We start from the raw sequence: 6,888 nt of genomic DNA, 5'->3' as shown, positions 1-6,888 counted from the left end.
TTGTTCCCCTCAGCCTCCTGTTGCTGCTCCCTCACATGATTATTCTTTGGCCAGGACACAAAGTGCTTGGAGAGACAGTGTGTGTCTTTCAGAAGGAAACTTAACATAAGTGTGAGTTGGGGGTTGCAAATACAAAATAATTTGCAGAAGCCTTTGACATCTGCCAGAAATAATATATACATACATATACAGGAACCTGCAGGAGTACAGGGAGATTGCCTTGATGCTCCATGGTCCCTGGAGATCCCCATTGTAGCCAGAAAAATAAATTTTCATCCCCTTAAGGTGACAGCTGAGTCGTTGTGTAACCCCTCCTTGCTGTCCTGGCAGCCCAGTTCTCTGCCACGTGGAGAAGAGCAGAGCACAGGGACAGATTTTCAGCTAGTGAAAATAGCCAGAACTTCCTTCTAGCCAACACACTTCCACTTGCTTCTATCAGCAGATAGTTTGTTCCTGTATTCCTGCACCAGAAGCCAAATCCCTTCCTTCTTGGGCTGGCAAAGAAGCACAAGGACATTGATGCTCAGTCTGCCAAAGGCAGGCTTTGGGAATAACTTTCATGTCAGCCCAACCACTAACCCAAAAAGATCAGTTTCTTCCTTGGAGGAGCAATACCCTGCCTTACAACCAGGAGGAAGCAAAATCCATTTCATCATTTGTAGAATTTCATAGCTCTTAGGAGAGCTATACCTTGGGATCTCTGCTTCTGCTTTTTTCTTTCTTTTCACACACACAGTGCCAGCACATTACCATAAAAGTTGTGCCAATGTTACTTTTAGGGGTAGATGGACTTGCTGTCATTGTGAGTGTAAGGAGCTAGCTGGTTAAGATCAGATTTCATATTTCATATAATAAAGGGCAGAGGCAAAAGAGGAGCTTCTGCAAACAAGTGAAAAATCTGTGTGTGGAGACAATGGGAATCAAGGGAAACTGTAAAAAAGCCTCAACACATTTTCAAGCAAGCCACTTCCCTTCAAGAAAGAAGCATCAGGAGCAGGAGGCAGAAAGATGCCTACACCACTTCACACTTCTAGATGACCTCAGAAACTATGCTGGAAAGCACAGGTAGCACTCAGAGAACAGGATTTGTGGGAACTACTGAGGGAGCTCTCCAGGCTCCCACTCTTTCCTCTCTGAAAGCCTTAACAAATCCTTCCCCATCAACAGCTGATCCTTCCCCATCCCCATTTTGTCCTGGGGGATGCAGGACATCCCTTTGCCACAGCACAGGCACAGTGTGGAGAGGATGATCCACCACAGGTCTTCTCCCACAGTGCTGGAGTGGCTGTGGGAGAGAAGCTTCTTCCTCCTCAGTGAGGGCTGGGGAGCAGCTGCTCTGAGCACCATGCAAAGGCCTTAGGGACCTTTCTCTCCTTCTCTCATGAGTTATCAAGCTACACCCAGAAAATATAGGGCTCACTGAACACCCATTTACACTCCTAGACATTGCACATCAGAGATGTTCATGAGTAGAAGGGTGTTCCCCAGATGGCAATGTTACCAAAATCATTTGGGGGCAATTGTCTGAAGCGTGTACCAACCAGCACAAAGAGCTGCAGGTGCTATGCTGCTGGTAAGTGTTTTGTCACAGCATAGACCCTACACACTGCTGGGCAGTTAAAGCCCAGACATAAAAAAACCACTTTCTGTGACCAATTTGGGCAAAGGAAACTGGGGTACCATCCCTACTTCAGAAAGGCTACCATCCCTACTTCATATGGGAGCTCTAAAAAGATACAGCTAATTAAAGAGAATGCTGCTCTGCAAGATGTCATGGTATTCACTCTGCTGATTTCCCACTGCCTGTTGTACTTCCTGCTTTACAGCTTGGGGGATCGGCTCATCCACATCATCTTGCTTTTTACAAGACTGATTTTTAAGGTGTTTATTTTAAAAAGAGTCACTTTCTTCTACTTGAATTATGCAATCCTTTTCTTGAAAAATTTTCTGTACTCTAGGCTGTGGACCTACTGTGTCATGTCAATGACTTGTGTAATGTCATCACTGGGTCATTTCCCCACACGTTCCCTGAAGTTCCTTACCATTGTTTTGTTCCCTCCTCCTCACCACAGGGTGGCCAGCAATGCATGGTTAAACAGACACAGAGCTTTATTAAATGAGGGTGAACATTGAAAAAAAGATAAGAAGGTACTAGAACTGGAAGAAGGTAAAGCAAAGGGCAGTGCCATATCAAACATGCCACTTGCCTTGCACCTTTAATTTCCAGAGCCGTGCAAGTAGCTGGGGTGATAGCGTTATCTGCTGACTGCACTGCTGATCAGGGCAGCCTCTCCCCACCCAGCTTGCCCTGTGCACTGATGCAGAGGAAAGACATGAAACCTTTCCACCCTAGAGCCCAAGAAACCACCAGCAGCCTCATCTTGTTTTCTACCTGCAGGTTCTGCTACCTTGCAAAATAGAGTGGAGGCTCAGGGACTAAGGCCCTCACCAATATTGGCAAATTAAACCAAAACTGGGAATGAACCATGATTGTCTGTATTAGTAAGGTGTTCAAGCATTTCAAAGCCTGTGCCAATTACTGCTCTCCCAGTCATTCCCAGGCACAGTCCAGAGTCAAGGACTTAACCTGAGCTGGCCCTCAGCAGGGAGCCACCCTCTCCCAGAGTATCTCCCTAGCATAGATACAAGCTTTTGTGTGCTGGCTGCACTCTGTGCCGGGGAATGTCCCCAGGTATAAGTAATTGACTAATATACAAGTAGTTGATAACAATTAATGGTTGTTCAAATGCCTGCTATCTCTGTTGACCAAGATATGTGCTTCTTTCATCAGACAGACAATGTCACTTGAGCAGAGACAAGTTCAACCACAAACCTCTAGTGGCTCTCTAGAGAGCTGATGGCAAGCATTGCAATTATGCTTTTCCAGCTACTGTTTTATAGCAAAATAGCTCTCTGCCTGTAAAATACAACTAGGGCTCAACAATAAATTCCACATTTGAATCAGAGGGCAAAGCTTGTGTCCTTGAAGTGACAGAGGCTTACTCATCCCTGATGAATACCTCATTAACTTCCACTGGCATTCATTGCATATTTCCTAGTCTTTTTTACTGAACCTCCACCTTATCCTAACTGTAAGATTCACTTACTGCCCTCCCCCCCCCCAGATATATTCTAAATTTGCCAGAGAATTTAAGTGACCCTTCATCCCCCATTTGTGATCACTGCTATTCCCTCACTTCTTACTACAGCTTTCGGTCAGAACAAGATTTCCACCAGATCAGAAAGCACTTTCCCTCAGCAGATAAACATGCATCCATTTGCGGGGAATCCACAGCAGACACCTAAAATGTCCACGCAGAAAGGTTTGGGTTTAAAACCACACATTTGGAAAAACAATAAACTGTAATTGCAAATATATATTGTAACTTGAATGCATAAACATTTTGCATAAATTAATATTGAATGTATAAGAAGCTGTACAGATTGTGGACTTTTTTTTTAGAAGCTGTTTTTAAAAATCTACCACATCTAGCCCAAACTCATCCTATTTCTGTGGCTTCTTGGAGAGTACAAAAGTACCAAAACAATAGCAGCCCTCTAAGGTGGAAAAACACCTTCTGCTCCAAAAGGATCGAGATATAAAATAAGGGACCTGATGTAGAGGAGTCCTGGAATTTCAAGTCCCTTAAGTCAGTCTGTGCAGCAGGGAAACTGATCCTACACAAGGTCCTATGCCTGGGTCATGGTAATCCCAGACACACCCACAGGAAACGATGCCTTAGGTTTTAGCTTTTATATTTTTCAGATTCTGTGCAGCTTTAGTGTGTAGTTCTGAGCTTCATATTAAGAGATGGTAAGCTCTCTTCACAGGGTAGGTAGATAAAACAATTCCTTCTCTAGCTGGGGACCAGGGACAACCAATACAAATTTCAGGCCCAAGAGCATAAACAATGGCAGACTGAAGAGAGAAAAACAAGAAAAATGGGACTCCATAGCCTAAAGCCATAACTGGACAATTAACTCCAATATGCTAATGGAGCAGAACTTATAAAAGTGAGAGACGTCATGACTGGTTGTCCATTTTGTGACCATTTTGGGTTCATCTTGAGTGTAGCCCTGGCTGGGCTCTTGTATTGCCCAAGGTGTATCCATTGAAGCCTTTTAATAAATACCTACTTTATTCTTTAACTCCATCTAGCCTCTGTTCTGAGTTAGCCTTCTCAAGGCATCAGTTTGAGCAGAGAAGTCATTGAGAGCAGACATGTAGAGAAAGACTTGGAGGTGATGGTGGGTGAAAAATTCAACAAGAGCTGGCAATGTGTGCTTGCAGCCCAGAAAGCAAAAGCTATCCTGGGCTGCATCCAAAGCTGTGTGGCCAGCAGGTCAAAGAGGTGATTCTCCCCCTCTACTCTGCTCTGGTGAGACCCCACTATTGTAAAAGCGGCCCCCAAAATCGGGGAAGAATGAGCTCTGACTCCAGTGATTTCAGAAAGCTAATTAATTACTTCATTATACTATATTATACTATAACTTTATTACACTGTATTACACTAACAAGAACTATCACTAACTAACTAACTAGAAAACCCATGACTCTCTCCTGAGACACACATGCAGATCCAATTGGTCAATGAATCCAAAACAGCATCACCAGAATCCAATCAATCACCTTGGGTAAACAATCTCCATACCACATTCCATATGGGCACAAACAGCGAATGAGATAAGAATTGTTTTTTCTCTGCTTCTCTCACACCTTCTCTCAGGAAAAATCCTGAGAAAGCTAAGTCTCTCTCTGTTCAGAGGGTATGTGAATACCACACCCCACCTGCAGTGCTGCATCCAGATCTGGGGTCCCCAGCATAAGAAAGACATGGAGCTGTTGGGGAATTCTGAGGAGGCCACAAAGTTGATAGGAGGACTGGACCTCCTGGCCTAGGAAGACAGGCTGAGAATGTTTGGGCTGTTCATCATGGAGAAGAGCAAGTTGTGGAGACACCTCATAGCAGCCTTCCAGAATCTGAAGTGGGGCTACAGGGAAGCTGGAGAGAGACTCTTCCTCAGGAACTGCAGTCATAGGACAAGGAATAGTGGGTACAAATTGAAAGAGGGGAAATTTAGGTTAGATATTACAAACAAATTCTTTATTGTGAGGATGATTAGACATTAGAACAGGTTGCCCATGAAATTTGTTGGATGCCCCAAATCTGGAGTTCAAGACTCCAGACTCCAAGGTTAGGTAAGGCCTCGAGCAACCTGGTTAAGTGGGAGGTATCCCTGCACATGCCAGGAAGGGCAGGACTAAGTAATGCTTAAGGTCCATTCCAACCCCTTAACATTCTGTGAATCTATGTATAATTTTAACTTTGTCAGGAATTTCTTTTAAAATGTTTCAGTTCTGTCTTTCAAATGACTAGTCATCCATCATCTAGAAGCTGAGTAACACCAACCACACACAAAAGCACAGGCAATATATTGGCCAAACATGAACTGAACTTCTTATGTAGGATCTGCCACTCAGACAGACTCAAAGAATTAAAAAAAAAAAAACAAAAAAAAAAAACAAAAAAAAAAAAAAAAACAAAACAAAAGCCAAGCACAATGACAATGACCACTGCCTCCTTATTGATTACTGTAAACTAAATAAGTAGGGACATGAACAACTGGACAATTGGACACAACAGGGTAGGAACCAGGTGGCAGACACTTGATACTGATGCGAAGAAGAGAGAAACTTATGAGGGCACCTCCAGGACTGCTGCTCCAAAACCAGCACCTAAACTTGTAGTGTTAGACCTCATCCCATTTCTAGCATGTACATTCAGGTCATGAAGCCCAGGAGTGAGAATCACAATATACACATTTGACTTTCTCCATGTGGCAAAATGCAAGGCTGCTTGCAGAAGAAAAGCTTTTGGGTGTTGATCCCCTTTTCTTCTAAATACACAGAAAATTTGCAACGTTAACTGTCTCACAGGATGAGAACAACTTTCATTCACACAAATGTCTTAAAATTATCCAGAGACACAAGCTCCCTAGTGCTACCATACATCAAGCTCAGAACAAAGTTTTATTTAAAAATACACTTTATTTACAAGAAATTCAAACTTCATTTTGATAAAAATATAGCTGTACATAAAAGCTTAAGTCATTTCTCACTAATGGTTAATAAAACCACAGTGAGATTCAGCAATCATGGAAATTACATTTTGGCACATTAAATTAAGGAACAGAAAAACTGGAGGAAACTTTTAAGCAACACAGCTCCATAAATGTAACAACCTTATACAGTGACATCCTCACATCAGGTATCACTGTTCAAATAAAGTATTTAATCTAGAAAGTGCTTCCACTGTACAGCAGAGTAAGTAGTAGAACTTATAAGAATGTTCATGGCTTTTGAATTATCTTTTACCAAGCTTTCCCTCAAGATGTTAACAAATGACCAATGAACCCTCCTGATTTCATCTCTTCCCAGGTTTAGAAATCCACCTTTCTTATGAAGCTGATTCAGAGTTGATAAAGAGTTTAATTATACATAAACACATATGCTCGTATCTCAGGATGACTACTTAGATAACACTTCTACACAGACCACAGGACACAAAATAGTCCTCAGAGTAGCTCACATCAAGCCATCCACAGAATTTGGGTAGTGAACTTCTCTTTGGGAAAAATTCAGGTGCTGGCATGTTCCCTTCAAAATTCAGAATAAAAGGGAGTATTCGGGACAGTAAACATTATAATCAGGAATGGGAGAGGGAAAGAATAGAAAAAAAATAAAGAAGGTCAAAAACTGGTTTGCAATGGTAAGGTGTGTCACATAGCAAAACCAGAAAGTGGGTGTATTTTATTAGAATGGAGTGCAAAAATTAAACCAGTGCAAAAAAGATATTTCTAAATTGTATTATTGGTAGATCACCATGA

The sequence above is a fragment of the Vidua chalybeata genome, chromosome 3 (assembly GCF_026979565.1).
Source record: "Vidua chalybeata isolate OUT-0048 chromosome 3, bVidCha1 merged haplotype, whole genome shotgun sequence".
NCBI lineage: Eukaryota > Metazoa > Chordata > Aves > Passeriformes > Viduidae > Vidua > Vidua chalybeata.
This window is presented reverse-complemented; position numbering follows the sequence as displayed.